Source organism: Equus quagga, unplaced genomic scaffold (assembly GCF_021613505.1).
Source record: "Equus quagga isolate Etosha38 unplaced genomic scaffold, UCLA_HA_Equagga_1.0 203_RagTag, whole genome shotgun sequence".
NCBI lineage: Eukaryota > Metazoa > Chordata > Mammalia > Perissodactyla > Equidae > Equus > Equus quagga.
This window is the reverse complement of record NW_025798627.1, coordinates 1343924-1371805: the sequence shown is the minus strand read 5'-3', so window position 1 is coordinate 1371805 and position 27882 is coordinate 1343924.

Here is a 27882-nt window from a genome sequence, read left to right as displayed (position 1 = left end):
GAACTGATTCTAAAATTTATGTGGAATTTCAAGAAACCAAGAATGGTCAAAAGCTTTTTGAAAAAGAAGAACAAAATACCCATCATTGAGCTCAGAAAAACAAACAAATAAGCAAACACTACCACCACAACAAACAACAAAGAAAGAAAACCTAGAATTTACTCACCCTCCTTAAAAGTGGTTTGTAAGAAAAGGGATGAGATTGTAATCAATTGTATTATACATTATTTTTCCTTTCACAAATTATATCACTTTTTCCGTCACATGATATGAGTCTGACATTTCATAGAGATTTATTGAGTGTCTATATGGAGGCAGGCCCACACGCTAAGACCCTTCCTGTCTTCACAGCATTTTTGGCACAGCTTACAGTCCACTATCCATCACCTGAGTGTCCTCAACTCCTTGCACAATGTGAGCTCACTTGAGAAATCTCAAATCCAGAAGAATTAAATTACTCCAAGTCTCTACCCACAGCCAGGCTGCTAATCCCACAAGAGCAAAAGTAATGACTCAACCCTTTCAGTTTGTTGCCACACAAATTCATTCAGTCACTCATTCGTTTATTCCACACATATATATTAAAAGGCCTAAAATGTTCCCGATACTAGAGATCCAACAGTGAACAATAATAGCTAACACTTGTATAGCACAGGTGTTTTACACACATAAGTTTACTAAATCTCACAATAATTCCACAGAAGTATTTATTTTATTTACATTTTACAGAGAAAGAAAGCTAAACAGAGAAATGTTGTATAATTATCCAAGTCTCAGAGCTGGTATAGCCCAAGAAGGAATCTGAACCCAGGAAGGATGGCCCAAGAGTCTGGAGTCTTAACCTCTGTGCTATTCTTCCTCTCACTTCTATGCTCCTAGAGCATAAAGCCTATCAAGAAATAAAGATATTAGGCAAGTAATACATGAGAAGAATGTTACTAAAGAGAATGTAGTGGGTGCTTGGCATGATAGGCAGTGGGAATTAACTTCTTCAGGTATTCAGTGAAACCACACTCTACCGCTGCCTGAAAATCCTAACAGATATCCCTTTGCTCTCTCTCTTGACCTCCACAGTGGCTGTTTTAAACATTCCCCACCCTACTCAAACTACCATTCTTCTTCCCTTGTTCTCCTGTACACTAGGCTTATGACTTCTCACTCGAAAAATCCCTCAACTTACTAACCTTAAACCTATATACTTTTCTATATCTAAAACTAATTTTCAGCCAGTAGACTCTTAGTTCAGCCACTCTATTATTAGAATATAGGCATATTTCTACTCCAATTGACATGTAATCTCTGCATGGACTCCATACATATGACCTCCAGCCCTGATCCATATTCTCTCCACCAGGACTTCCAATGCTATCCATCTTCCAGTAACCAAGGATCTCCTTCCTTCCTCTTATCTTGAAAGAGATGTTTTCTCCCTTCAGGGAAGCCTTGTGGACTCTTCATTTTTGTCTCTTAAATGTCGATGTACCTTATGATTCTAACCGTGGCTCTCTTACATTTACATGATACACTATGTCCCTGAACAATATTGCCCATGTCTACAGCTTCAACTGCAATCTTCAAACTAATGATTACCAAGTCTATGTCTCCAACCCAGGCCATCCATCTAAGAGCCATCCTTTCATGTCCAACTGCCTACTGAATATCTCAACTTTGATGTCTCACAGGCATCTCAAACTTTTCATGTGATCATCACTCTGCACTCACCTCCTAAACCTACTGCTTATCTTATTTTCTCTATGTCAGTGACTATCCTAACCTTACCCAGTTGTCCAAACCAAAGATCATTCTCAAATATTCTCTCTTATGTATTTGTGATATTAGTCAGTTCTCCTTCCTAAATCTTCCTCAAATCTGATGATTTCCATCTACACCATAATCACCATAATCCAAGTCACTGAACCCTATCTTCCTGCTTCAAAAACCTCATAACTACAATACCTATCATCTTGCCTCTACTCCTCCCTGCAGCTAAAGCAATCATCTTAAAATGTAAATGAACTTGTTTCTTTTGGTTTAAAATACTTCATTGACAATCTGTTTCTTTTAAGATAATAGTCAACATCCTTTCCTTGGCTTACAAAAATTTTCATAATGTAGGTCCATTTTATGTTCTGGCCACTTTGACCTTCTTTTTATTCTTTGCCTGACCACAAAGGGAAGGCTGGCCTATCTGTCACACATCCATTCCTTTGCCTGGAATACTCTTAACTCTTCTACCTCTCTTTGCCAAGCTAACTCACTTTCACTCTTCAGGACCCAAGTATCACTTACTCCAGTCATAACTGAAACAGGTATCTTTCATATGCTCCCTTCAAATCCTGCACCTCCCCTATCATTGTATTAGTCCACGTAATTGTATTTTCTGTTTTTATTGCCTGTGTTTCCTCTTCAATTTTAAGCACCAGGAGAGAAGACATCACATTTGTTTTGTTCACTGCATTCCTAGTGACTAGCATAGTGCTTGGAACATAGCAAGAACTCAACAAATAGTTCTTGAAACAATAAATGAATGATAAATTAAGAAACTGTCTATTCTAAACTGAAATGTATCCCCCTAAAATTCACAGATTGAGGCCCTGAGCCCCAATGTGACTGTATTTGGAGATAGGGCATTTAGGGAGGTAGTTAAGGTTAAATGAGGTCATAAGGGGGAGATCTAATCTGATAAAATTAGTATCTTATAAGAAGAGGAAGAGATTCTAGAGAGCTCTCCCTATCTCCATGCGCACACAGAAGAAAAGCCATGCAAGAACACAGCAAGAAGGCAGCCTCCTGCAAGCCGTGAAGTGAGGCCTCATGAGACACCAACCCTGCTGACACCTTGATCTTGGACTTCTAGACTCCAGAAGTATAAGAAAATTAATTTCTGTTAAGCCACCCAATCTATGGGATTTTGCTATAGAAGCTCTAGCAGACTAAAATACTGTCCCAGTTTCCAAGTATCTCATACTATAGTGTAGAGAACGATACTCAAATCAATAAACTCAATACCATGCAATAAGTTTTATGATAGAGGTATACTTTGAGAATACAAGGGATGGAGAGATAAGTTACAAAAGGATTACAAGAAAAGAAGGAAAGAAACTGCTACCGAAATTTCTTCAGGAAGAAGGAAAATGATACTAAATGGAAACTTGCACTCACACAAAAAATTAAGAGTGATAGAAATGGTAAACATGTGAGTACATTTTTTTAAATTCTCATTTTTAAAAACTTATTTAAAAGATAATTGACCATTTATATAAAAATAATAATGCATTGTCAGTATACAGAACTAAAATGTATGACGGACAAAGAATGAAAGGGAAAAATGGTACTATATTATTGTCTGTTTCTTATATTTTTGCAGTGGTAACATTACTTGAATTTAGACTCTGAAGATAAATATACATTTCATGAAGCTTTCAATAAGCTACTACATAATAAACAAACAGTATACCCAAATAAGTCAATAATAGAGATAAAAATGAGTCTTGAAATTATGCATTTAATCAAAAAAAGGCATGGAAAAAGCAAAAGAGGAACAAAGAACAGACACCAGAAAAAGGAAAAAAATAGACAAATGATAGACAGAAACATAAGCACATTGACAAGTACGTTAAATGTAAACAATTTAAGTGTTTTAATTAAAAGGCAGTGATTGTTAACAGTGTTTTTTGAAAAGCAAGATCCGGTATATGCTGTGTACAAGCAACCTACCTTGTATAAAGACCTTGATAGGTTATAGTCAAAGGAAAGATTAACTTGTACCATGCAAATACTAATAGTAATTTTTTAAAAATAAAGTGGCTACATTAATACCAGCCAAAGCAGACTTCAGAACAAGGAATATTACCAGGGATATAGAAGGATATTTTATCAAGGAAAGGGGGTCAACTCATCGTGAATATATAGCAATCCAAATGTGTAGGTATTCAATAACAGAATTTCCAAATGTATAAATAAAAAACTAATAGTACTGGGAGAAATAGGCAAATGTACAATCGCAGTTGGAAAGTTTGACTATGCTCCCTGTAACTGACAGAACGAAAATATGATAAGTCAGTAAGGATAAAGAAGAAAACTAACAACCAACTTGGTTTACAGGACTTTCCTCTAAAATATAGCAGAATATGCATTGCTTTTCAGGATACATTGATATTTACCAAAAAAAACGAAGACCATTTTATTGTCAGTAGAATAAGTCCAGTGGGACAATCCAACCAGCTTATATGATCTGATTTTTCCCATCTCTTCCTGATTTTATATTCCCAACTACATATTCCATCACAATACTGGATTGTGTGCATGGCTTACTGTGCAAACATATATTTCCTAACTCTAATCACTGAGGAACTAAGATCAGTGACATCCCAATAGCAATGAGCATACATGGGGTGCAGATCTTAGTTCCTAAATTTTCCATAAAGTGACCCAGGGATCCTTGGATCATTGGTTGACTCCAAGGCTTGAGAAGCAAATTTAAAAATAAGCCTGGAATATCTAGTAGTACCCAAAGTAAAGAACTGAAAAAAAAATGATGGGGCATGTTGACGTACACAGCAGCCAACAAGAGTTTCCCATAGCTACACTGGAACAACTTGAGCAAACAACATAAACACTGTAATTTAAATAAATAATTTCATAAATAAATGAGGCAGAAGGGACCACTTTTCCTCACAGAAATATTCCAATTAATAAATGTAGAAGAATGAGCACTCCTATGATTGAAATAGAAAATCTCCCCTTAGTATAGCATAGAAATAATTGATGCAGGAAATATATATAGTCAAGATTAATCTATTTCTTTAAAGATCTATGTTTATGGAGGAGTTTTAAGTTCATAGAAAAATTGAGAGGAAGTACAAGATTTCCCATATACCCCCTACTCATACATATGCGTAGCTTTCCCCATTATCAACATCCCCCAGCAAAGTGGTACATTTGTTACAACTGATGAACCTATATGTCACATCATAATCACCCAAAGTTCATCAGGTACATTAGGGTTCACTCTTGGTGTACATTCTGTGGGTTTGAACAAATGTATAATGCCGTGTATCCATCACTATAGTAAAAATATAGAGTACTTTCATTTCCCTAAAAATCCTCTGTGCTCTGCATATTCATCTCTGCCTCCACGCCCCCAGCCCCTGGCAACCATTGACCTTTTTACTGTCTGTATAGTTTTGACTTTTCCATAACGTCCTATAGTTGGAATCACACAGGATGTACTACTTTCTGATTGGCTTCTTTCACTTACTATTGAAGCGTCCTTCAAGTTTTTCATGGCTTGATAGCGCATTTCTTTTTAGTGCTGAATAATATTCCATTGACTAGATGTACCACAATTTATTTATCCGTTCACCTACTGAAGGACATCTGGTTGCTTCCAAGTTTTGACAATTATGAATAAAGCTGCTATAAACAAGTGTGTAGGCTTTTATTTGAACAAGAGTTTTCAACTCCTTTTAGTAAATACCAAGGAGTGTAATTGCTGGATTGTATGGTAAGAGTATGTTTAGTTTTGTAAGAAACTGCTAAACTGTCTTCCCAAATGGCTGTACCATTTTGCATTCCTACCAGCAATGAATGAAAGTTCTTAGGTTCCACATCCTCACCAGCATTTGGCATTGTCTGGATTTTGGCCATTCTAATTGGTGTGTAGTGGTATCTCATTGTTGTTTTAATTTGCATTCCCTGATGACAAATGATGTGGAGCATCTTTATAAATGCTTATTTGCCATCTGTAAACCTTATTTGGTGAGGTGTCTCTTAAGATCTTTGGCACATTTTTTAATCAGGCCGTTCATTTTCTTATTGTTGAGTTTTAAGAGTTCTTCGTATATTTTGGTTAACAGTTCTTTATCAAATGTTATCTTTTGCAACTATATCCTCAATCTGCGGCTTGTCTTTTCATTCTCTTGACACTGTCTTTCACAAAGCAGAAGTTGTTAATTTTAATGAAGTTCAGCTTATCAATTATTTTTTCATAGACCATGTGTTTGGTGTTACATGCAAAAAGTTATTACCATATCCAAGGTCATCTAGGTTTTATCCTATCTTCTAGGAATTTCATAGTTTTGAGTTTTACATTTAGGACTATGATCCATTTTGAGTTAATTTTTGTGAAGGGTGTAAGGAATGTGTCTAGTTTCATTTTTTTGCACATGCATCAAGGTCCAGTTGTTCCAGCACCAGATGCACCGTTTTTTGTTTTTTTTTTTTGCTACTGTTAGGGAGTGAAAGTTTAAGCATAGTTTAAAAAAGTTAAGCATAGATGTTTGCATAGTCTCAGAGTATTTCTCCACAATATTTAGTAACTACAAAGGGAAAAATACTAATGTTAGAATAGAGAATCTTGGAAGACAACATCTTAACCAAGTGACCAAAGTTAACATCATTATAAAATGTTTACATATTACCATTAAGTATGCTCTGACATCACGCACTAAGAAGCACATCACCTCTTTAATGTCCTTTTCAATAATTCATAACTTCAACCTTATCATAAGAAAACATCAGACAAATCCAAATGAAGAGACATTCAACAAAATATTCAACCAGAACACTTCAAAAGCATCAAGTTTGGGAAAGACATTGGATAGCTTTCCATTTATTTGTGTCTCCTTCAATTTCTTTCACCAATATCTTATAGTTCTCAGTGTACAGGTCTTTCACTTGCTTGATTAAATTTATTTCTGTTTTACTGTTTTTGATGCTATCGCAAATGAGATTTCTTTCTTAATTTCTCTTTCAGATAGTTCACTGTTAATGTATGGAAATGCAACTGATTTTCATATGTTGATTTTGTATCCCACAATTTTATGAAATTCATTTATTGGTTCTAACAGTTTTTTGGTGGAGTCTGTAGAGTTTTCTACATATAAGATTATGTCATCTGTAAACAGAGACAATGATCCACCAATCCCACTTCTGGATATATATCCAAAGGAAACAAAACTCCCGTCTCAAAGAACTATCTGCACTGCCATGTTCATCGCAGCATCATTCACAAAAGCCAATATGTGGAAAGACTCTAAGTGTCCATCAACAGATGAATGGATAAAGAAAATATGGTGTGTATACACAATGGACTATCATTCAGCCATAAAAAAGAAATTTTGACATTTGCTACAACATGAATGATACTGGAAGGCATTATGCTAAGTGAAATAACCCAGACAGAGAAAGACAAATACTGTATCAAATCACTTATATGTGAAATACATTTAAAAAATTCAAACTCATAGAAACAGAGAGCAGAATGGTGGTTGTCAGCAGCTGAGGAGTGGGAGGAAGGGACAGATATTGGACAAAGGCACAACCTTTCCATCATAAAATGAATTAAGTTCTGAGGATCTAACATACAGCACAATGACTATAGTTAATAATACCATATTTTATACTTGGAATTTGTTAAGAGAGTAGATCTTAAACATTCTCACCACACATACAAAAACAGATAACTATGTGAAGTGGCAGCGGTTAATATTTCACAACATATATGTATATCAAATCATCACATTGTACACTTTAAATGTATACATTTATTTGTCAATTACAACTCAAAGTTGGAGAATAATTTTAATTATATAATCTTAAAGTTAAACATATTATTATAAAAGGCAATAAGTGCTTGAAACTCACACACAAACATAAAATATCATAGATCCAAACACAAACACTGAACTTTAAAATATTTAGAAGAGGGGCCAGCCCCACGGCCAAGTGGATAAGCTCACCCGCTCTGCTTTGGCAGCCCAGGGTTTCGCCAGTTTGGATCCTGGGCATGGACATGGTACCGCTCAGCAAGCCATGTTGAGGTGCGTCCCACATGCCACAACTAGAAGGACCCGCAACTAAAAATATGCAACTATGTACCAGGGAGCTTTGGGGAGAAAAAGAAAAAAATAAAATCTTTAAAAATATATATCTAGAAGAATAGAAGAAATATTTACAACACTGAGGTATGCAAACTTTTCTTAAATGGGATACAAAATATACATACCTTAAAAGAAAAGAAAAAAGATAAATTGGAATTCACCCAATTAAAGATGTTACACTCTTCAAAAAAAATCATTAAGAAAAAAGGCAAGTAAAAAATTAGAAGAAAATATTCATAAAACATACATATGATAAAGCACTTGTATCCACACTGTATAAAGAACTCACCAGCGAATTGTAAGAAAATAAATGGCCTCATAAAAATGTGCAAAAAAATTTAGACATATTTTACAAAAGAAAGAAGGAAGGTGCATGAATTGCCAATAAATACAAGGAAAGATGTTTAAAATCATTATCTGAAACAGAAGTAAAATTTAAAAACAAATTGTAATACTATCACACACCTGATAAAATGACTAACATTTAAGAGACTGAAATTTCGAAGTGCTGGTGAGGGTATGAGCAACTGAACTCTCACGTTTTGGTGGTGGGAATGTCGAATGGCACAATGTTCTAAAATAGTTTGGAAGTTTTTTAATAAAGTTAACCATATATTTATTATACATCCTAGCAATTTCACTCCTACGTATTCATCAAAAAGAAATGAAAACCTATGTCTAGGCAGTAACTTCCACATGGATGTTAATAAAAGCTTGATTCATTAAAGCCAAAACCTGGAAACAGCCCAAATGTTCAATATGTGAATGCACAAACAGATTTTGGTATAACCATAAAATGGAACACTACTCAGCAATCAAATGGGACGATCCAGAGATACACGCAACAGCATGCGTGAATCTCAAAAGTGTTACGTTGAATGAAAGAAACCAAACACAATAGACCACACACTATGATTCCATTTACATGAAATTCTTGAAAAGGTGAAATTTTAGTGATAGAAAGCAGATCAGTAGTGGGCAGGGGTCAGTGGTTGAGGGAGATGAGTGCTTGCAAAAGGAAATGAAGGAACAGCTTTTTAAGGTGATTGAAATGTTCTATATCTGAATTATATTGATGGTTACATCGCTAAAAACTTTTGTTAAAAGTCATTGAACTGTACACTTTAAAATGGGCACATTTAATTATATATAAATTACACCTCAGGAAAATTGATTAAAACCTTTTTAAAATTAAAGTTTAAAAAGTAAATTCTATGATTAAACTATAATTACCTTACACTTATCGAACAATTTGCAAAAATAATATATTTGGCTATCATAACGATAGCTAGTTTGAACATGTATTTCAGAGTGTTTGAGAGAGTCCAATACAGAAAATAATTTCTTCTCACCCAAATTTTGTACCAAATGAGAAGTACAACAAAAGAATAATGTAGGTGGCTTGTATACTGAAAACCACAAAACATTACCAAAAGAAATCAAAGAAGATAGAAATAAATGGAAAGCCATTCTGCGTTTGTGTGTTAGAAGATTTAACATTGTTAAAAATGTCCATACTATCCAAAGCCATTTACAGATTCAATACGATCTCTTTTAAAATCCCAAATGAATTTTTGTAGAAATAGAAAAAACTATCCTAAAATTCATATGGCATCTCAAGGGACCCTGAATAGCCAAAACAATCTTGAAAAAACAAAACTGGTGGACTTATACCTCCTGATTTCAAAATATACGACAAAGCAACAGTAATCAAGACGGTTGTGGTATTAGCATAAAGACAGACATCTAGAGCAATGGAACAGAATAGAGAGCTCAGAAACACACCCTTGCATATATGATCAAATGATCTTTGACAATGGTGCCAAGACTCCAAAATGGGGAAAAAAATAGTCTCTTCAAAAAAGGGTACTGGGTTGGCTGGCCCCGTGGCCGAGTGGTTAAGTTCGCGCGCTCCGCTGCAGGCGGCCCAGTGTTTCATTGGTTCGAATCCTGGGCGCGGACATGGCACTGCTCATCAAACCACGCTGAGGCAGCATCCCACATGCCACAACTAGAAGGACCCACAATGAAGAATATACAACTATGTACTGGGGGGCTTTGGGGAGAAAAAGGAAAAAAAATAAAATCTTAAAGAAACAAAAAAGGGGTACTGGGAAAACTGGATATCCACATGCAAAAGAATAAATTTGGATCCTTACCTCATACCATATAAAAAATTAACTCAAAATGAATTAAAACCTAAACAAAAGACCTAAAACTATAAAACTCTTAAAAGAAAAGATAAGAGGAAAAGATTCAGGATATTAGATTTGACAATGATTTATTAGATATGACATGAAAATCACAGGCAACAAAAGCTATAATAGCCAAATGGAACTATTTCAAACTCAAAAACTTCTGTTCATCAAAGGAAACAATGAACAGAGTGAAAAGAAAAGAAACAGAATGGAAAAAAGACTTTGCAAATAATATATCCGATAAGTGGTTAATATCCAGAATATATGAAGAATTCCTATAGTTCAACAACAAAACCAAATAACCCATCAAAAACTGGTCAAAGAACTTGAAAACACAATTCTCCGAAGATATACAAATGGCTAAAAAATATGAAAAGAAGCTCAATATCACTAATAATCAGAGAAAAACAAATCAAAACCACAATGAGCTATCACTTGACACCCATTAGAATGGCCACCAACAAAAGAACAGAAAGTAACACTGCTGACGAGAATGTGAAGAAATTGGAACACTTGCGCACTGTTAGTGGGAATGTAAAAAGGTGCAGCCATTTTAGAAAATAGTATGGATGTTTCTCAAAAGATGAAAAATAAAATTACCATATTATCCAGCAATCTCACTTCTGGTTATATATCCAAAAGAATTCAAAGCAGGATCTTGAAATGATATTTTTATCCACATTCACTGCAGTAATTTTCATGATAGCCCAAGAAGTAGAAGCAGTACAGATGTCCAACAAAGGATGAATGGATAAAGAAAATGTGATAAATACATACAATGGAATATCATGAAGGCTTACAAAAGAAGAAAATCCTGCCATATGCTATAACAGGGATGAACATCGAGGACATTATGCTACGTGAAATAAGCTAGTCACAAAAGATTCCACTCAGATGAAGTATCTAAAGTAGTTAAAATCATAGAAACAGAAAATATAAAAGTGGTTTCTAAGTGCTAGGGGGAAGGGAGAAAGAATTAGTGTTTAATGGGTACAGTTTCAGTTTTGCAAGATGAAAAATTCTAGAGATCTGTTTCATGACAATGTGAACATACTTACTACTGAACTGTTCACTTAAAAAAGGTTAAAATGGTAAATTTAATGTTTTTTTAATCACAATAAAACAATAGCAAGAAAAAAAGTAATTTAAAGAGGTTAAAAATTTTTCTTCTTATATTTACGTTGTTCATACAGGATCTAAATTTGATTAACTCTCTCAAGTCTCTCTGAACCTAGAGTAGTCTGCTCTTTTTTCCCCATGTCATTGATTTACTCTGTTACTTTGTTTCTTAATTTGTTTCTTTCTCCCATATTTTCTGTGAGTGAAAGTGAGCCAGCAAGTCTTGAAGATCCAGGTTCGCCATTTTCGGCAAGACTAGCATGTGGCATTTTTCAGGTTGTATCACATCAGGCACCGCAATGTCTGACTGTTTCTCTTTATTTGCGCTAAGAGCGGATCAGTGGATTTGCATGTTAACTGCCTAATTCCTCCATTACAAAGATCCCCATCAGCCTTTCACTGATTAATTTAATCCTTTCATGACTGTTGCCTGCATTGATTATGGCAGTAGGGGTTACAAAATGGTGACTTGGTAATTCTGTCATCCTTTCCATATTTACAATCTGTAACTTTTCTGTTGAGGAGGACTTTCCTACACTTATTAAGGCTCTTGCTTAACTTGACATACTGTCTGTACAAGAAAAGTTTACTTCTTTCCTCTTAATTGAAAAATTTAGAATAAAAAGTTGATTTCTCATCAACTAGCAATGCTGTGGGCTGAGTTAGAGGAGGTAAGGTTAGTGGAGACAGAAAGGGAGCTTCTCTCTGTTTCTCTTTGGTTAGTTTCATGACTTTATCTTTCTGTATTAATAAACATATACCTATATCATCAAAAAAAAGAATAAAGCAAATAGGTAACCAAAATGCCAATTTTATTACTAATAGGGCAGGTACTGAGAAGATGGTTTACATCACTGGGCTAGAAGTTTCCAAACACTGGAGGCCAGTCTCAAACAGCGCTGTCCCAAGGCAGGCTTCCTTATATAGGGACAGCGCTTGCTACTACACCTATTTCATGGCTAAACTCAGCATGGCCTCTGAAGCAGCTGGATCCCAGGCAAAAGGGGAAAGGATGGGGCTGGCAGATAGATACCCAGTTCCTCTCCCAAAGTGACCAATTGTGTATCTCACCCATTTCTCCTTGGTATGGTATAATTGAGGAGCTGGAGAGATGCCAGTATCATTACATTCAGAGAGCACACTCCACACGGAAGGAAACATTAGGTGTGGGGAGAAGAATTTGCCCCCATACAACGCATGTAGGTCTTACATTGTTAGGAAAGGTCTTATGCGCCTATCAGTTTTATGCATTTATTGCATTGTGGATGTATTACATCAGGGGTAGGTAAACTTTTCTGTAAAGGGACAGATAGTAAATAATTTAGGTTTTGTGGCCTATGTGGTCTTTGCTACAACTATAAAACTCTGCCATTAATAAGGTGAGGGCCATCACAGGCTATACATATAAATAAATGAGCATGTCCATGTTCCAATGAAACTTTATTTATAAAAACAGGCAGTGAACTGGATCTGGTCCATGGACCATAGTTTTCCTAGCACTGTACTATATTTTACATTGAGGTATGACATTTTATTAGCAACTAAACAAATATTTTAATGGTAGATCAAGGTCTTCCTAATTTTTAAAACTCAAGTCAATAACATTTTTCTAAGCAATACTCTATTATAAAACTACTGCAAATATTATTAGAGAAAAACCTTTCAAGATATTTTGGACACCATTTATGAAAATTAACACTTCTCTAAATGTAGGTTTTAGGAATGAGAATGGAAATTAATTAATACTGAAAATAAAAAATACCTAAGGCTTTTTTATATTCCAAAACTACACATAACATACAAAAATAAGCTCTTTCTATTGTATAGAATTCTTTTCATATCAAGGTATCTATTAGAAATACAAGTAAGTGGGGGCTGGCCCCATGGCCGAGTGTTTAAGCTCACGCACTCCGCTACAGGTGGCCCAGTGTTTTGTTGGTTCGAATCCTGGGCGTGGACATGGCACTGCTCATCAAACCACGCTGAGGCAGCATCCCACATGCCACAACTAGAAGGACCCACAATGAAGAATATACAACTATGTACCAGGGGGCTTTGGGGAGAAAAAGGAAAAAAATAAAATCTTTAAAAAAAAAAAAAAGAAATACAAGTGAGTGGTGTAATATCCCCTAGCCACACGACTTATGACAGCATGCCACAGTACCAACATAAAACACACATACACATCTGCTGAATTTTCTTAATTTAAATTTTGCATTTGGAAGCATATAGATAATACAGTATCCCACAAATATATTTTTATTATATACCACTAATATTTAGGTTATTAACAATATATGAGTAAAGTATAATATGAACTAATCAGCATTACTAGGAGACCTTTAAGATTTAACTTTCACTCTTCTGTCATTTAATTTTCAATCAAAATGTTACCTAAACATAGCTATCTGTAACTAATGTGCTAAAATATATATTGAAGATAAAATGCAAGTCAACCTTGACTTTTTTCATTCAATGACATGGCCTGAATTTTAAAACCTCACAAAATGAACTAGATATACTTGAGGAAAAGCCCCACCCACGATGCCAATGGCACCATTTCCATGGTAACTTTAATGCTTGAAAAGGAAAAAACAGAAGGAGTCTTAAGAAAATTGCACAAAGTGAACAAAATAAATTATTAGATTGAACATATGTGGCATAAACAAAATATGGGGTACAGTTATTAAAAATGAATTGCCTTTTAAAAAATGAAAACAAGCACAAATCAGGCATGGAATATCAATTTATAGGAAATGTGGTCATCCTAAACTCAGAGCACTAAAATTATCCTAGTACCTCTGATGTCACCAAATTGGGAGCTTACCACATCAACATATTCAACCATCTTTCTACTGTGGCTCAAACTTCTATGCAATTTTTACATTATTAATGAATTAAAAGAATAAAAATTGATACAGTTATTAAATTTATGGCAGTAATAACAAACCTACTATTTGTGTTATAATAGCACAAAATATATATTCCAGTATTATTGTATAAATTATTTTCCGTCCTCAAAATAGAAACACGTCAATTTTATACCAAGAGATATATTTTAAAAAACACTTTTATTGCAGCAAATCCTAAGTGTCTCATGTAAGTTTGATATTTTTAAGATAAATCACTGACATTGGAACAAATCGCAATAAATTAAACAAGCTAGTGGCAGCTATTAAAGGAAGAACACAATCCACTTTACTGTTAAGTGAATTATTTTATTCTTATACAATTGTGTTTGAGTCATCTAAACTAAAATCAAGCCATGTTTACTTTTCAAAGTCATTCATTTGCTCACAGAAGAGTATCTTAGATTTCATCAAATCTATTTTATGAACTTTACTTCATTAAATCTGTACTACCCACTTCTGCCTTGTTCGATGCATAGCTTTCACTTTCTACTAGTTCTTGACATTTTGGTGAGTGAATCGTATACTCAGCACCACACATCTTTGGAAAGAGGAGCAGTGTAGAATCACTGACAACTCACTTGGCATGCTTCATCATTGTGCCTTAGGTCGGCTCTAATAATATTAATGCCCTAAACCGAAAACTAAAATTGGATTTTCAATTGTTCAAGGCCTCTAATCTAATATAACCATGAATAATAAGATGCGATGTCTTCGGAATTATGAAGTAAAATTTGATTTCCCATTGTTGTTTTACTCAGCTGACGAATGTATTGAGTGCCTACTACGTGAAAGGCGCCAGCCTTGGCACTAGGGATACAAAGACAAATCGGGAACGGAACAGCCCACAGGAACTAACTGTCTAGTGAAAGTGAGAGAAATATACTAATATTGGCTTACAGCATGATAAAAGAAGGCTTTCCCAGGGTGCTGTGATGTCTTAAGGTAAACAAATCTGAAAGCAAGAAATAAAAAAGATGTGAGAAATCATCTGGTCCAACTCCTTTCTTTTACATCTAAAGAAACTAATTATCATAGACTGTGTGTGTACATGCATGTGTTCATGTGTGTGTATGTCTGGGTGTGTTTTTCTACGATCTTATAAAAATATAAGGAGAAATCGTACAAAGCAGGATCTCACTGATGTAATCTATATGTACAAATATAAACATATATGATGTGGTATGCTATAAAGGAAGGTGAGCTTGACTGGAAATCTGCAGTAGAGTTCTCTCTGCACAGTGCTAATTTTTAGGTATATGACATGGGCAAGATGTTCAGCAGTTTCTTCATCTATATGATGAGCTTAGTTCAATCTCTATCCCCTAATTCCTCAGGGATGTAGTAATGGGTACAAAAGTGCTTTGTAAAATTTAAAGCATTAAAAAAAAAACAATAGTATTTCATATAACAAATCTTTATATAAAGAAGACGATTAATTTAATTGTGGTGCTTAATTGGATTAATGAAATGAAGTGCTTAGTTAATTGTGAATTAAGAGAGAGCATGAAGGTTATCTAATTCTTATCTATTCACTATTAGTTGCCATATTTGAGATATACAAATACTCAAATCAACAGAGAGGAAAAAACAATTAGCAAATTTAGAGAATGTGTTTCTATACCTCCTTCCATTCCAAACACAGAGCATGGGACTTCTACCCCGATTAGAAGAATTGCTGTATGCAAGTTCACATGCTAACAGATCAGTGCTGGTACATTCTGCACTCACCATCCCTTCCAAGGAAAGATGCCCCACTCATTTCCCTCACTGAGGAGGAAACTATAAGTAAGCAGGTTTGATCACACATATCCTTTTCCCCACCATTCCGGCTTATTGAAAAACTGATAAGTAGCAGAGCCAAATGCAGCCAATCAATCCATGACTCTCCAGATAGGTATGATATGGCCTAGGATAAAGTCTCTAAGAATCTGAACTCTGAGCTATTGGGAGATTGAGGCAGTTAACAGTGAGGGACTGAAGATGGATGATGCATACAGAGAAGCCATGATATAGAGTCAGGGCCATAAGAGCTAATGGCAAGCTGACGTTATGAGGAAGCAAAGTCCATGGGTAAGGTAGAGAAGAGCACAGGGGTGTGTGGCAAGGGGTTGGGAGTGACAGCTAGAGACAGATAGAGGGCAGTCAGTCTCTAAAGTTACCTTTGCTCATGGAGGATAGCCCTATTTGTATATAATAAATTCCTTAGTTTGGACTGAGTTCCTAAAATAGCCATGATATCTAGGGAAAATTTAAGATTTATTAAATGTGGCAGTCCAGCAATAGTGATTAGAGGTGATGACAACAGCAGTAGTATCTAATGGTGGTGTCCAATGACATGTCAGACAATGAGCAGACATCAAGGGATTTCACTGATTTTGTCATCCAAATCACCACCAGGAGGAAGCTGGCCTTGTGGAACAGTCAAATGGCCTATCGGAGACTCAGTTAAAACACTTTTGGGAGACAGAACTTTATGAAATTAGGAGGCTTATCCCGCAAAATGTGAGAAATGTGTCGTACTGGACATTTCTTATACAACATTTTCAAATCCATTCTCTCAGTCACGCATTGCATTTACTTTAGCTAAATTTTGCTCAACCAACAGACTTCCCATCAACTGGAGTCACACTTTGGCTGACTTTTGTTAAGTGCTTTGGAAGCCCTGAGAAAAGAAAACGTGAGAACCAGAGAGCCTCTCTTATCTCCTGAAGTTGCAGGAAAGAATGTGATGAAAATCAGGGTCAGAGGTGCAAAGATGTAAGAGCTATAAATACAGCTAAATGTATGACATCAACAGGTCTCATGCCAAAGTGGTGCCCTGATAGGGAAAGAGAGGGGTTCTAAGACCTGGGATGGGGACATTTGTGTGTATAAGCATGTATCATGAACTAAACTCCATTGAATTTTCAATGCTGACAAAAGCAGTCTCTTTTGCTTGAGGACAGCAGCCTTCCTTTGACTGAAGGCCTTATAATGACCACATCTGAGACAACAACCTCACAAGATAATGGTTGTCCTCTTCAAGATCTGTTCCTGCCTCTCCTTATTGCCACCAGACAGTGATCGAGATTGGAGCTCAACATAGTTTGAAAAAGAAAATACATTACCTCTTCAGAGAATAAACAGTTTACAAATCAAAGGAATTGCATGTCTAAATGTCTTTGGCAGAAATCAAGGGAACATGTGTGAAAGTGTACCTTAAGGGTATGGAATAAAAGACTAGAATGTAAGACTGGGCAACAAAGGATTTATTAATATAGGAGCACTCATCCATGATTCAGAGTGCAGTGGCCTACAAAGACACCTCAGCCAGACCTATCATGGAGTTTTGGCCCAAGTCCATCTCATAGAAGGCTCACTGGGTCTGTGTAACTATATTCTGGCTGTTTTATGGCACTAACTCTATCATTGTGAAAGACTATACCTAGTAGCTACCAGAATCTTCTCATTGGTTCTCTGGTCTGTGGAGAAGTTACACTGCAATAGGAAGTTTAAATAGATCTCCTGAAATTTCTCTTACTTAGACAAAATAATAAATCATAAGCAACATTGCACTCTGGGAAGATTTGCAGGGACAGGCACCACAATCAACAAAGGATAATATTCCTCACCATATCTCCATTCAGTTCACCCAGATGATCACTACAAAAACCAGATAGATTATAAGAAATGACAGTGGGTCACAACCCAACTTAACCAAGTGGTAGCTCCAGTGACAGCTACTGTAAAGAATATGACATTTTTACTGAAATAGATCAACACCACCTCCAGCAGTTGGTATGTGGTTACTGAACTGGTGAATACATTCTTCTCAATTCCCCTCAAGAAGAGGGATAAAAAGTACTCACTTACACACAGGAAGATCTGGACTAAGCTGGGACATCCCCTCTAAGGTAAAAATATAAGCTGCTGCAACTTGAACTCCCTAAAACTAATAATAAGGCACAACAGTTTTTAAGGCCTTTTTCATTTTGAAAATAACATACTCAATGCTTGGGAATATTGAATTTCTCAGAGAACTCTGAGGTGACAGTTGAAGTGCACCTAGAGCAAGATAAGGCTCTATAACAATTTCAGACTGTAGTGTAAATTACCCTGCCACCCAGGCTGTATTACTTGGCAAAGCAAGCCAATGGTGAGAGAGGTAGCCGTGGGAGATAAGGACACTATGTGGAGCCTCTGGCAAGTCACAAGAGACTCACAGCAAATATCCCTCCATTCTGGGGCAAAGCCGTGCTTTATGCTACAGAGGACCATTCTATATTTACAAAATCAATCCTAGCTTGTTACTGACCCTTAGTAGTGTCTACGCATCTGACCATGAGGCACCAGATGACTATGCAACAAAAGCTGCCCATAATGAACCAGGTATTATCAATCCATAGTGTCATAAAGTAGGGCAGACAAAGCAACAATACATCATCTGATGGAAATGGTACATTTGAAGTCCAAAAGACACAAGTAAATTACAGAAACAGGTTTCACTGAGCATCTCGTCTTCAACTCACAATCATGGACTCATGGGGGGATTTTCCCAAAACCAAATGATGGAGAAGGACAAAGTTCAGGCATGAATTAAGTCATTGTGATATATTTGTGCCAGCCATAAATGGAAAGGGGTGAGGGGAAATCCTCCCCATGGCCAGAGCTGTGAGTAGGACACTTACCCATTAACTACATGGAGATGGAAATGGCATAAACAACAATCTTACACAGATTCATAGACTTGGCTGGCTGGTCAGGGGTATGAAAGAAGTGTAACTGGAAAGTCAGAGACAATGTAGAGTGAAGAAGAAGTATGTGAGAAGGCACAAACCATATGAATCTTTGGGTCTCAGGTTAATCTCAGAAGACACCATCTACCACCAGAGTAGGCACTCAACAACAAGTGGACAGAACACCTCAACCTAAGGATGTCATCCAGCCTCTGTTCTCAGCCACTTCTGACTGGAACAATGGGCCCATAGTGAAATAAGAAGAGTGTCACATTGTCTTCTAGGATATAATGTGTGAACTGAATTAATGGTAATATTTGGAGCTGTGTTTCTAAAATGAGAATTCATAAGCCCAGAAACCAAGGGGTGAAAATGGAATTGTCCCGACTCACCACCACTTTTTGTGGCCTATTTGCAGAATTTGTGCTCTCCTCCCCAAAAGCTTAGTTTCTGTTGGGTTAAAGGTCTTGGTTCTCAAAAGGCAATGCTTCTACATGGAGCCACTGAAAGAGTCTCACTGTATTTGAAGTAACTACCACTATCTAGTCATTTGGGAGTTCTTATTAAAATGGAAGAAACTGAATGAAGTTATTTATAGGAAGTAACCAACCTTGATTACCATGAGCAACTAGAGCTGCTGCTAAACAATGTAGTACAGGAAGAAAATGTCTTGAACCCAAGAGATTTACTGGATGTCTGTTGGAATTTCCATAACCCATGGTAATGATGAATGTAAAGTTGTTGTAACCATAGCCTGACAAGATCAAAGTGCTCAGCCTACCAACAATAAAGATCTGGATCACTCCATGAGGCAAGTAACTTAATTAACCAATGTTCTAGCCAAGGCTGCGAAAAATATAGAATCACTAATGGAAGAGTGAGATGATTGATACCAGTTATAGCCTTAGAACAAGCTTCAACAGCAGTGACTGTAATGCGTTCCACTACTTTCTGTTTTAAATCTTTGCAGAGATTGCATCTGGTCAACACTTTAAGAAGAATACGTGACAGATTGGATTTAAGGAGAACACAAGTAGATCTGAGTGTGAAGGAGCAGACTGTACTGGATACCTTTGGTGCACCATCTCACATGTTCTCAGTACCATCTCTTACAACAGCCACTGCTACAGCAAGTTTTGTATGACATTTGACTAATTTTCACAGGTGCAAATTAGAAATATGGTAAAATTAATACCTATTGGGTCACCCCTGACTGAAGGGGGATGGGAGCTGACAGATAAATGCTTCTCCTTCTTTTCCTTTGAGATGCATTTCTTAAAAGTTCATAGAGGACCCCTCAGAAGCAAGCACCAGTTATATGTATCAGTAACCAAAACATGTTTCTCTGTATTTGCTTTCCCTTCTTCTCTACTTTACTCATCAATCTTCACTCTCTTCCCTGGGATCTCTTTCCAAATAAACTAACTGCCTGTTATCCTTTGTCTCTGGTCTTTCTTCCAGGGAAACCTAGGCTAAAATGAGAAGAACATTGAATTGACTAAGCTTAAAATCTGGGAAGGGAGATTTTTATCATTCTTTGTAATATCTAATAGAATAAGACTGAAAATGTCCAGAAACTACTCTTCTAGGATTCTCTAGCTCCCAGTAAATGGTAATAAAACAGGCTTTGGCAATAAAAAGGATACCTGAGAACCCACAAAAATGCCATCATGTAAAAGAAAGCAATAATCTAATTGACTGCTAATGTGAATAATGAATTAATAATTTTTCAAGAGAGTTGAGGTTATAGAAAAAGTACAAAAACAAAAAAATTAGAGAGAGAAAAGAGAAGACTGAAGCAGCACTGGTAATCAGAGCAACCAGAATGGACACACCTAAGAGGAGACAAACAGTATAATACAATGAGGAAGAAGAGAGTCAAGGAAAAAAGATGGAAATCAGAGCACAGTTTGTAGTAGCAATATACTATATACTAGGCACTATTGAAGTGTTTTACACATGTTAATTGATTTAATACTTGTAACAACCCTATGAGGCATCCCCATTTCTTAGATAATAAAACTGAAGCATGTAGAGTTGAAGTAACTTGCCTAAGGTGACTCAACTAGCAAGTAACAGACTTGGGATTTGAGTGCTGGAAGCCCGACTCTGGAGTTCACATCCCTAAAACAGCTTCCAGCATCTTTTTAAAAAGTTGTAGTAAAATACACATAACATAAAATTTACCATCTTAACCATTTTCAGTGTACAGTTCAGTGATATTAAGTACATTCATATTCTTGTGCTACCATCACCTCCCTCCATCCACAAAACTCTTTTCATCTCGTAAAACTGAAACTATATTCATTAAATAATAACTGCCAATTCCCTCCATGCCCCCAGCACTTGGCAATCACCATTCTACTTTTGTCTCCATGAATTTGGTTACTCAAGTACCTCATATAAGTGGGATTATACAGTGTTAGTCCTTTGGTGACTGGCTTAGTTCACTCAGATTCATCCATGGTGCAGCACATGTCATAATTTGCTTCCTTTTTAAGGGTGAATAATATTCCATTGTAATCAGTAGATATCACATTTTGTTGATGCATTCATCCAGCAATGGACATTCGGGTTGCTTCAATCTTTTGGCTGTTGCTATGAACAAGGATGTACAAATATCTCTTTGAGCCCCTGCTTTCAATACTCTTGGTTATATACCCAAAAGTGAAATTGTGGATCATATGGCAATTCTACTTTGAACTTTTTGAGGAACTGCTATATGGTTTTGTATAGTGGCTGTGCCATTTTACATTCCTACCAAGTTCAAAAGGGTTCCAATTTCTCCACATCCTCACCAACACTTGTTAGTTTCTGCTTATTTCATAGCACCATCCTAGTGAGTGTGAGGTAGCATCTCATTGTAGTTTTGATTTGCATTTCAAAAATAATCAGTGATGTTAAACATCTGATCATATGCTTGTTGGCAATTTATAATTATCTTTGGAGAAATGTCTATTCAAGTCCTTGGCTCATTTTTTAATTGTGATATTTGGTTTTTTGTTGTTGAGTTATTCTCTATATGTTCTGAATATTAACCATTTGTCAAACACAAGATTTGCAAATATTTTCTTCCATTCCATAGATTGCCTTTTCATTCTGCTGGTTGTATCTTTTAATGCACAGTAGTTTTAAAATTTGATGCAGCCCAATTTTTCTATTTTTTTTTGTTGTTGCTTGTGCTTTTCATGTCATATAGAAGAAATCATTGTCAAATCTAATGTCATGACAATTTCCCTCTAAATTTTCTTCTGGGAGTGTTATAGTTTCAGGTCTTACATTTAGGTCTTTAATCTATTTTGAGATAAATTTTGTGTATGATGTAAGGTAATAGTCCAACTTCATTCTTTTGCATGTGGATATCCAGTTTTCCCAATACCGTTTGTTGAAAAGATTGTCCTTTCCTCCATTGAATGAACTTGGTAACCTGGTCAAACATCATTTGATCACATATGCAAGGTTTATTAGGAACTCCCTATTCTATTCCTTTGATCTTTATATAATCTGTCTTGATGCCAATACCATGCTGTTTTTAATTACTGTAGCTTTGGAGTAACTTTTGAAATTAGGAAGTATTAGACCTTCAGTTTTGTTCTTCTTTTTCAAGAATTTTTCTTAGCATTTAATACATTAATTTAATTCTTTGTGAATATCTAAGAGGAGAAAAAATAGATGGGTTTTATTTATTTATATTTTTTGGAATACTTTATAAGACCAGTATCCTATGGAACATACTTTAGGAAATATTGCTCTTTTACATAATTCAGATATTTTAGGAATTCTGATTGATGACCATTCACACACAATTTTCAAAGTTCATTGGCTTTTAAGAACACTAAATAATCATTTTCTTTTTAAAATAAAAAATTTGAATTTTATTATAAAAATTCAAATGCTTTAAATATGTTAATATTATAATATAGCAATGATCTTGAAATAGTTAGCATTAGACTTTCCAGAGAGGGACAGGAAATCCAATGATGGATTAAACAAGAATGTAGTTTATTTCTCTCTTATGTCAAAACCCAAGTGTGGTGGCCTAAGGGTAGCTGGCGCAAACTGTGTTCAGCCTTTCTTCCCAAGATCACCTCATAGTTTAACATGTATTGATGGTGATAAGATGTAAAACAGAATATTTGCAATGACATATGATGAGAAGTAACATTATTTGACAATTCACTTAATAGCAAGATGATTCCATTACTCTGAAGCAACTCTTAAAAGTGAGTATGCTGGTATTATACAGAAAGTTGTTTAGAGGGCTAAAAACTCACTTACCTGGTGGTTATAGATATTAAATACCAAGATCTCTCAAATTGAAATTTTACAGTGAGACAGGTAAATCTAAAAATGTTACTGCATTTCAGTAAATTAAATTTAACAACCTGCACCTTTGCATTACATCTGATGTTTTGTGGCCTAAATAAATTATTCTCTCTTAAAAACACAAATATAGGAGTGACATCAGCACCATACCACAGTGAGCTCTTCCCTTAGAATCTCCCCCTCTTAGATACAATGAAAAGGACATTCATAAGCCTACAGAGAACATTCACATAACATAAAACACATCTGAGAGACCCATACAGCCATATGTCTGAAGGTGGAGGTGCTGGACACTCGAGGAAGTGGAAGGAGGTAAGGGGATGTCCTTTTCCTCCCCCAATGGCAGCAACCCAGGGTGCAGGACCATGAGAGGTTCTGAGAAAAGAGGAGGTAGGGGTGGCTGTCTGCAGGAACACCTTTGCTAGCCAAATTCCCTCACAGTCTATGGAAAAGCCCCAGACAGAGGTGGCTAAGCTATTGTGGGGGTGTCTCAATCAAGCCAGAACCCCAGGAGAGCAGACAGTGAGGTCAGAGCAAGAACGCCCTGGGACTGTGCATGAAAGAAAGTGCCCCATGCCCTGCCTGGCACTCCAGCTCAGCCAGAGCGCCCTGCATATGTTAGAAAAGCAGCAGCTGTGAGCAAGCAAGCCAGAAATCACATATAGGCCCTGTCAGTATAGATTCTAAGGACAAGCACAGATGCTAGGGAACTGGTGGGCTCAGAATAAACAGCTCCTGATCCCTCTCCAGTGTCAGCAGGTGGAATCTGATGCCAGATACTATAACTATGGGAAGGAACAAATGTACACCATCAAACAATATGAAGAAATATGCTAATATGCTAGGCCAGAAAGAAAATGACAAACACCCAGAAAGCAACCCTTAAGGCACAGAAATCTACAATCTAAATGACAGAGAATTCAAAATAGCTATCATAAAAAAAAAAAAAACCCACAGAGTTCCAAGAAAATACAGATAGACAGTTCAATGAAATTAGGAACAAAATTAATCAACAGAGGGAATGTTTCACAAAATAGATTGAAACTATACAGAAAAGATAATCAGAAATGTTGGAGATGAAAAACACAATGGCTGAGCTAAAGAAAAATCTGGACTCCAAGAAAAACAGAGTTGATATCATGGGGAAAGAATTAGCAGTCTGGAGGATAGAAATATAGAAATGATTTAGATGGAGGATGAGAAATTCTCTAAGAAATATCTAACTCAATTAGGAAATGAAACATGAGAATTATAGGTATTCAAGAGGAAGAAGAGAGGGAAAATGCAGCAGAAAGCTTGTTCAAAGAAATAATAGCTGAGAACTTCCTGAACCTGGGGGAGGAGCTTGAACAGCAAGTAAAAGAAGCTAATAGAACTCGTAATTATATCTATGTAAAAAGACTTTCTTCGAGGCATATAGTAGTAAAAGTGGCAAAAGTCAATGACAAAGAAAAAATATTAAGGGCAGCAAAGCAGAAGAAAATAACTTACAAAGGATCCCCAATCAGGCTTTCAGCAGATTGCTCAGCAGAAACCTTACAGGGTAGGAGAGAGTGGAATGATATGTTCAAAACTCTGACAGACAAACATCTTCAGCAAGAATTCTCTATCCAGTGAAAATACGCTTCAGATATGATGGAGAAATAAAAGCTTTCTCAGATAAACAAAAAGTGAAAGACAAATACTTTCAGCCAAGAATACTCTATCCAGTGAAAATATACTTCAGATATGATGGAGAAATAAAAGCTTTCTCAGATAAACAAAAACTGAGCTACTTCATCACCACAAGACTTCCCCTACAAGAAATTATCAAGAAGGCCATCATACCTGAAAAAAAAAAACCCAGAAGGGTTTACAAAGCCTTGAGCAAGGAGATAAACAGGCAGACAAAATCAGAAAATTGTACTGGCTGGCCTGGTGGCATAGTGCTTAAGTTCATGCACTCCATTTCAGCAGCCTAGGGTTTGCAGGTTTGGATCCTGGGTGCAGACCTAGCACTGCTTGTCAAGCCACACTGTGGTGGCATCCCACATAAAATGGAGGAAGATTAGCACAGATGTTAGCTCAGCAACAATCTTCCTCAAGCAAAAAGAGGAATATTAGCAAAAGATGTTAGCTCAGGGCCCAATATTCCTCACCAAAAATTTAAAAAAATCAGAAAATTGCACCTCTCTATCAAAACAGGTTAGCAAACGTTTAATCATAACATTAAAGATAAAGGGAAGGAACACATCAAAAATAAACGTAATCTTGTCATTTTAACCACAAACTTACAACACGAGATGCAATAAGCTGTGACAACAACAACTTAGAAGAAGAAGAGGAAAGGGATAGAATTGGCTTAGACAAAGGAAATAAGAGGCTATCAGAAAACAGACTATCTCATCTATGAGATTTTTTTAAACAAACCTCATGGTAAGCACTGAAATAATCATCAGAGGTCCAGCCCCATGGCTGAGTGGTTAAGTTCACATGCTCCAGGGGCTGGCCCCGTGGCCGAGTGGTTAAGTTCGCGCGCTCCACTGCAGGCAGCCCAGTGTTTCGTTAGTTCGAATCCTGGGCGCGGACATGGCACTGCTCATCAGACCACGCTGAGGCAGCGTCCCACATGCCACAACTAGAAGAACCCACAACGAAGAATACACAACTATGTACCGGAGGGCTTTGGGGAGAAAAAGGAAAAAATAAAATCTTTAAAAAAAAAAAAAAAAAAAAGTTCACATGCTCCATTTGAGCAGCCAAGGGTTTTGCCAGTTCAGATCCTGGACGCAGACATGGCACTACTCATCAAGTCACGCTGATGTGGCATCACACACAGCACAACCAGGGGCACTCACACCTAGAATATAAACTATGTACTGGGGTGCTTTGGGGAGAAGAAAGAGAAGAAAAAAAAAGAAGACTGGCAACAGATGTTACCTCATGTGCCAATCTTTAAAAAAATAAAAAATAACCAGAACAGAGACACAAATGATAAATAAAGAGAAAACCATCAAACAGTACAACCAAACTGAATTGGAAGTCCAAAATACATGGGAAGAGAAACAAAGGAAATACAGAATAAATGGAAAGTGAGAGACAAAACGGCAGCACTAAGCCCTCATATATCATTAGTGACTCTAAATATAAATGGATTGAATTCTCCTATCAAAAGACACAGAGTGTTGGGATGGATTAAAAAACAAGACCCAACAATATGCTCCCTCCAGGAAACACATCTCAGCTCTAAAGACAAACACAGGCTCAGAGTGAAGAGATGGAGGAGGATACTCCAAGCTAATGGCAAACAAAATAAAGCAGGTGTTGCCATACTTACACCTGACAAAGTAGACTTCAACATAAAAAAGGCAATGAGAGACAAAGAGGGGCAGTATATAATGATAAAAGGGACACTCCACCAAGAAGACATAACACTTATATATGCACCCAACACAGGAGCACCAAAGAACATAAAGCAACTATTAACAAACCTAAAAGGAGATATTAACAACAACACAATAATAGTAGGGGATCTTAACACCACACTTACATCAATGGATAGATCATCCAGACATAAAGTCAACAAGGAAATTGTGGGTTTAAATGAAAAGCTAGACCAGATGGAATTAATAAATATATATAGAACACTCCATCCAAAAACAGCAGAATATACTTTTTTCTCAAGTACACATGGAAGATTCTCAAGACAGACCACATGTTGGGAAACAAGGCAAGCCTCAATAAATTTAAGAAGACTCAAATTGTAACAAGCATCTTTTCCAATCATAATGCTATGAAACTAGAAATCAACTACAAGAAAAAAGCTGGGAAAGTCACAAATATGTGGAGACTAAACAACATATTACCAAACAACAAATGGATCACTGAATAAATTAAAGGAGAAATAAAAAAAATCTGCAGACAAATGAAAATGAAAATACACCATACCAACTCAAATGGGATGCAGCCAAAGTAGTCCTAAGAGGGAAATTCATAGCAACATAGGCCCACATTAACAAACAAGAAAAATCTCAAATAAGCAGTCTTAAACTCCACCTAACAGAATTAGAAAAAGAAGAGCAAATAAGCCCAGCAGAAGGAGGGCAAGAAAAAAAAAATAAGAGCAGAAATAAATGAAATTGAAACCTAAAAGGGATTAATGAAACTAAGAGCCGGGTTTTTTGAGAAGATAAAATTAACAAACCCTTAGCCAGACTCACTAAGAAAAAGAGAGGGAAGCCTCAAACATATAAAATTAGAAATGAAAGAGGAGAAATTACAATGGATACCATAGAGATACAAAGGATTATAAGACAATACTATGAAAAACTGTATGCCAACAAATTGGACAAGCTAAAAGAAATGGATAGATTCTTAGACTCATACAACCTCCCAAAACTGAATCAAGAAGAAATAGAGAATCTGAATAGATCAATCAAAAGTAAAGAGACTGAAACAGTAATCAATAACTTCCCAAAAATAAAAGTCCAGGACCAGATGGCGTCCCTGAAGAATTCTACCAAACATTCAAAGAACATTTAATACCTATACTTCTTAAACTATTCCCAAAAGTTGAAGAAGATGGAACAGTTCCTAACACATTTTATGAGGCCAACATCAATTTGATACCAAAGTCAGACAAGGACAACACAAAGAAGGAAAATTACATGCCAATATTGCCAATGAAAATAGATGCAAAACTCCTCAACAAAATATTGGCAAAACAAATACAGCAATATATCAAAAATAT